The sequence below is a fragment of the Lycium barbarum genome, chromosome 8, assembly GCF_019175385.1.
Source record: "Lycium barbarum isolate Lr01 chromosome 8, ASM1917538v2, whole genome shotgun sequence".
Classification (NCBI taxonomy): domain Eukaryota; kingdom Viridiplantae; phylum Streptophyta; class Magnoliopsida; order Solanales; family Solanaceae; genus Lycium; species Lycium barbarum.
The window spans coordinates 113,659,332-113,665,445 of NC_083344.1; the positions used below are offsets into that span (position 1 = coordinate 113,659,332).

Below are 6,114 nucleotides of genomic sequence, written 5' to 3' on the forward strand. Positions count from 1 at the left end.
TATGTTGCTACTTGAAGCAGCTGGAGGGAATCAGTGCATCATTTGTGCAGATCAGATGAAGAATGGGCAGTACTGATAGTCATGATTATTTTTTTATAGTGGAGGAGGAAATTGATTCTGTGATGACCCTTAAACTACTTGAAAGAGGGGGGAAGCACACCGGGAGTTCAGTGGGTTTGGCTTATTAAAATCTTCGTGCAATGGGTCGCCTAAGATTGTGTGCCATCCGTGAACAGAAGCAAGTTAAAAAAAAAAAATAGGAACAAGTTTAAGAAAAATGAGAATTTGATTATATTGAAAAGTAAGAAACTCAAAGAGCAGCTAATATTGTGAAAATAAACCATGTTCGAAGAGGTCAAACGTTTTAGGCATTAACTGGTAAAAGTTTGCTAATAAAGCTATGCAAAGTAGCTATTCAACCACTCTGTATGAGAACATTGATAGCAAATATGGAACTAACTTTGGCACTACATAGAATTGGATGAAGAATATATGAAGCAGACTGTAAAAACAGAGATATGGTTATTATAATAGTCAAGTACCATGCACCGCTGTATTAGAATCAGGGACAACCCTTTCAGAGAAAACCTCAAACATTGTTTCTTCTCTTTGTCCACCAGTATCAGCAAGGCCCCGAGCCTGCATTTGCACATGAATGCAGAAACACAAACTTAAAAAGATTTATCAATCAACTCCAATTAAGACATAATGAAAAATGTGATCAATTGTTCTGTTGTTCTTTCAAAAGATTACATTAAAATTTTAGCTGTTCACATACCAACTAAGTGATTCTCTTCGTGACAAAGATGACCAAAACATAGGAACTGTTTCCTTTGAGATCTTATTAAGCTATCAGACATTACATCAACTCAGAGTGCGGTAATCCTAGAATATGAGGATTGAGATATTTAAGTTTCATGATTACCATTTCAACTTCATTCAAAGAAATAGAATCACATACACAGTCGTTAAGAAGTTTTAGAAAAGACCTCCCATGAATCAAGTATGTCATGGATTTTATTCAATTTAACACGAAGTGCTACATCATAAACTCAAAACGAACTAGGCAGAAATTATAGTACTCGTTTTGTTTTTTACCTCCACTACTAAGTTTGACCGATGTCCATTATCAATTAGATTTCTACAAGCTCCATCTGGATCCCTGTTACAACAAAGTTAAGCAATCATCAAAATCAAAGGCAGGTACATACAACAAGATTATTGAATAATCTCTTACCTCTTTTTTATGCTTGAAGCTCCTTGTTTAATGATGGACTTTTGCTTTGAAGAGCTCTCAAACAAACCAAGCTTTCTGGTAGAGCATACAAAATATGGAGTTTTGCTAATAAATGGAGAATCAATAGTCCCAGTTCTTTGAGTACTTTTTGTCTTGCCTTTAGATTCTATCCATGAGCGAAGCTTTGCCTCCATGTCAACTTTGACCTTTAGAGTATCTCCCTTTTGTGCTGAGGCAATAAAATTGGATATGCATCTTGACCTTGCTGCTAAACTAACCGTATGGAGAGATTCTTGGTACTCACCAGGGTTCTATGAACAAAGAAAAGAAAACAGTCGACAACATTTTAGAATGTTGTTTCATTCATGGTACTCAAAGGCAAGAGATGATATCTACAACATCCTACCAAGCAAGCGATCATCAAAGCACGGCTTGTTCCTCCAAGAGAGTCTGGCAATACCCTTGTCAATTTGCTTTCTCTATAGGGTATCCGTGCTTCATTGTTGTTCAATGCATAAATTACATTTGACAATGCAAATAATGACTGGTAGATCTTAGCACTCTCTTGTAAACGAATTCCAGTGTTGCAAGTTCTTCTATTGTCTTTGTTTCCTAATCCAATGACAATTGAGTTACACATGTGAGTTGCATTTCAGTTCATATTCTTACACAATAATTCATGGTTAATTCTAATAGTGTTTAAACCTGCCAAGTCAATAAGGTTCAATTTTCCTGTAACAACATTCCCAGTATCATCACAGCTAGGAGTAGAAACATAAACTGTGAGCACAGCATGGCTTCTGCTAGAGAGATCATTAACACCCATATGTGTGACTTTTCTCCTCTGAACCGCACAAGAAAACGCCTCTTGAAAACTCTGACATGGAATTGACGGTAACTTGTGCAAATCCTTTGAGATGAATCTGTCCATCTTTGTTGTCCAATATGAAAATTTCCTTCTTCTTAAGTTCAAGTAGATCATAGCACCTATCCATGTATATTTCATAGTATGATATTTCTATGGTACTTTTCCCCTTGCTCTTCGAGAAAATAGAGGACATTGCAAGTGGCATTAGTAGGGGGAAATATTTTCAGTTTCCTGCATCAGCAACAAGGTATTTGCTAAACAATTCACGAACACGTGCAGGAATTAGGAAGGCCTACAAGAAACTATATACTTCACAGACATATCTCTGAAGAGGTCAAAAGGTAAAGTTCTAGACTAGGACCAACAATAACATACCCAGTACGATCCCACAAGTGGGGTCTAGGAAGGGTGAGGTGTATGTAGACCTTACCCCTACCTTGTGTGAGGTAGAGAGGTTGTTTCCGATAGACCCTCGGCTCAAGTAGGAGCAAACAAGATGCTCTAAGCTAGAACCATGCTCTCCCCCAGGAAAGAGAGAAATCGCTCTGACAATTAGGACCAAATGGTTGCAAATATGGGATAAGTTTATGCATGGTTCAATCTGAGAAATCTGATATCTCATTTGCTCACTCATGGTCTATTTTATAGAAGTTGTAAAGCAGCAAAAAAAAAAAATTGAAAAGAAACATTATGTAGGTACGTCGTAACTCTGTGGTTATCTCCTAATCCATGTCCATATTTTAGCATCTTAGTCCAATTGCAGGAGTGATGGAGCAAGTTGTGTGTTACGCCAAAAAAAAAAATATACCTGCATGGTGTAAGTTTTGCCATTCCGTGTAGCGCCATAAGCAAATGCTGTGACATTGTGACCATGTAATATCCCAGGGATCAAAGGACTGACTTCTTTGCCAAATATTTGGCTTATATTGTTGTCGCCATGAGCAAAAAAACATCCAACTTGTAGCATTCATTACGACTACAGTAAAAAACAAAACGGTCCTCAGGATAAGATCGTGCTACTGTACTAGTCCAAGTAATAAAACATATTTGATCATAGAGCATGCAAAACAATCGAGAAAATGTTTACCTAGTTTCATAATCTTTGAGATGAACTGTGACATCCTCAGAAGGCTCACATTCTGAGTTGAGAACAGAGACACAAGAGATTGCTTTTCCATCTATCGAGCTAATTTCTCAAGGAAAAAAGGGGCGAACTCTAACAATAACTGTAACTTTCGTGACCAAAGCGGAATCTAACTGTTGTACTCTTCCAAGAGTTGAAAAGTTTTCTGTTTGACATGTTTTAAGACCATTCATTTGCATATTAATCCCAGGTACAACAGAGCCTATTGTTAGTAATATGTATTATGAAAATATATTGAAACAGTAACTTTGGAAAAAAAATATTCCAGAAAACAATAAACTTTGTAAAACCAGTTCATGTAATTTCGTTGAGAAAGTGCAAATTGGATAAAATTATCTACACCGGTTACAAAGCTAGAGTTTATACCCCCTCGGCCATCCAACCTATTGTACATCCAATCACGCTCTAGATTATTCATGTTCCTATTAATGTTGGCATAAACAAAGCGACCAAATTAATGTTCTGTCTTCATATCATTAATACAACCGAATGACCTCTAAATGGAAGAACAAGCTAAAATAACTTAGTGAAACAAAACATATCATTCACCTTTTAGTTTAAAAAAAATCGAGTAAGAAACCCAGTTCACTAACACTGATTTCAAATCACAGAATATAAAGAATGTTGAGTTCTTCAAGCTTTTTTTCGACATGTAACGAATTAAAAATAACTTTAACCACCAAATAATATTATCCTACAAGGTTTAGCACAAACAAAGGTAGAATTTCCATTTTCATCAGATTTTGGCCCAAATAGAGATTCCCAACACTTAACCTTCAAATAAATTATGAACCCAACAGTTTTCAAGACACCCAACTTCGATTTTAGCCAAAAAAAAACACTTAAAGACACTCTGTCCTTTAGATAATAAGCAAAAAAACACAGATTTCTTAATTTCTATTTAGATTTAATGTCAGAAAACACAAAGAAGGAGATAAAGAAGAAAGAAACTTCCCATAAAACATAGAAAAATCAAAACATACCTTTCCTCTAGATAAAAGATGCAGCAGAAGAAGAGAAAAACACAATAGAAACCCTAGATTCACATTATTTTGATCTATGTTGTGCTCTCTCTCTCTCTATGTTAGCAATTTCGTATACTCTCTCTCTATATCTGTGTTGGGTGTGTTTGAAGTGAAATGAAATAAATGTGTACCCTAGGATATATCTTTTTTTTTTTAACACTTAACGACGGAATAGCGACGGATTTTATATTCCGTCGCTAAATAATACATTGATTTATTTTAATGATTAATATTGCGACAAACTTTTCCGTTGCTGAAATATATATTTTTTTCGAGAAAAATTAAAAGGCCTAGCGACGGATTTTTCGTTGCTGAATCCGTCGCTACATAAAAATAAAATTTGTCGCGCCCTCTTCTGTTGCTAAATCTATAGTGAAATTTAAGGCGCCAAAATTTCGCGCTAATCATTAGTGACGAAACTCAGTTTTCGTTGCTAATCCGTCGCTATATAATGAAATAAAATTTTAGTTGCTTTTCTTGCGACAAAATGAGCAATCCGTCGTTAATTACCGACAGAATATGGTGTGTCGCTAATATTCCGTCACTAAACGCTGATTTTTTAGTAGTGATGTAAGATATAAGTTCAAAACAAATCAGTAGATCATGTATTTTGAGTGAAACTAGTGAAGATACTTAAGAAAGTATGGGACACTGTCATACATTTCTATCAACAACGTCTTAGTAAGTCAAAGTGTTTTGCAAACTGTAAAGTGGTCAATCGTACCATATACGACAACCAAGCAGTTCCAATACCAATGCAGGGAGGGCAAGCCCATGTTAACATATAAATGATGGATGGACGGAAAGACAAGTAGCAGCAAAGAAGGAATAATCAACTCTAAATAAAGCACAGCCTAAGCGGCAAACTGAATGTGACAGTAGGGATGCGTCAGGGTCAACAAGCACATTCAACAGAAAGGAAATAGCCAAGACAAGTAGTATAGCAATCACTGTATAAAACAGATAAATTCAGAGACAATCCCGGAAACAGATGTAGGCATGAGCAGCAGGCAATGCACGAATAGACATGTGTGAGATTCATATTATAAGACCTTAATGACGCAAAATAATGATAACAAATCCCAACACATACTCCTTTAAAAGGGGAAATACAAGCAGTAACAGCAGCTGCGAGCAATCAAAATATTGCTACTAGGTTCATGTTCAACATGGCACATACAAATGTCTGACGACCGCAAAATACAGCAAGGAAAACAAAGAGAGAGGTGCAACAAGATTAAACTGATCCATACAGATTCGAACCAACAAGATTCATGACTATCAAGGTTAAACCCAATCAACTGTAAATGAGGATTAAAACAGATTCGACCTCAGCTACAGAATAATAGATCGCATAGCTAGACTGATCGATATAAGACTTAAGCATGCAAAAGTGGTTGATATATTTCTATTTGTATTGCACATACAACCGGCCACATAATCAAGCAGGACACATAAGTAAGGCCTGCCACTAACTTAACACTGTGTAGAGAAAAAAGAATAACAATACTGATTAGGATAGAACCAGAAACAAATAAACCATATTGTGAATTCAGGCTAGTTTATTGACATGTAGAATTTATGCTTAAACTAATAGATAGCATTTGGACATTTAAGCACAAAAACAGACAGGGCTGAGCTAACATATACTAAAAACCAAACTCAGAAATCAACAATGTACTGAACCCATCAATAAGCATACTTGACCCCTTTAAATTTTGTAGACTATCCAACCTATATGATTTGCAACCAACATTTTAAACTCGTCTCAGAGAACCACGGCAGCAGCATTTTGATCCAACTTAATTCATGAAAATCCTTTTAAAGTACTGGAAATGAC

General features: G+C 35.9%; 1 pseudogene; it reads right to left on the bottom strand.

The window, feature by feature from the left end:
* Positions 1-415: 415 nt before the first annotated feature.
* LOC132608152 (kinesin-like protein KIN-10B) lies at positions 416-3,428 on the bottom strand (annotated as a pseudogene).
* Positions 3,429-6,114: the final 2,686 nt, after the last annotated feature.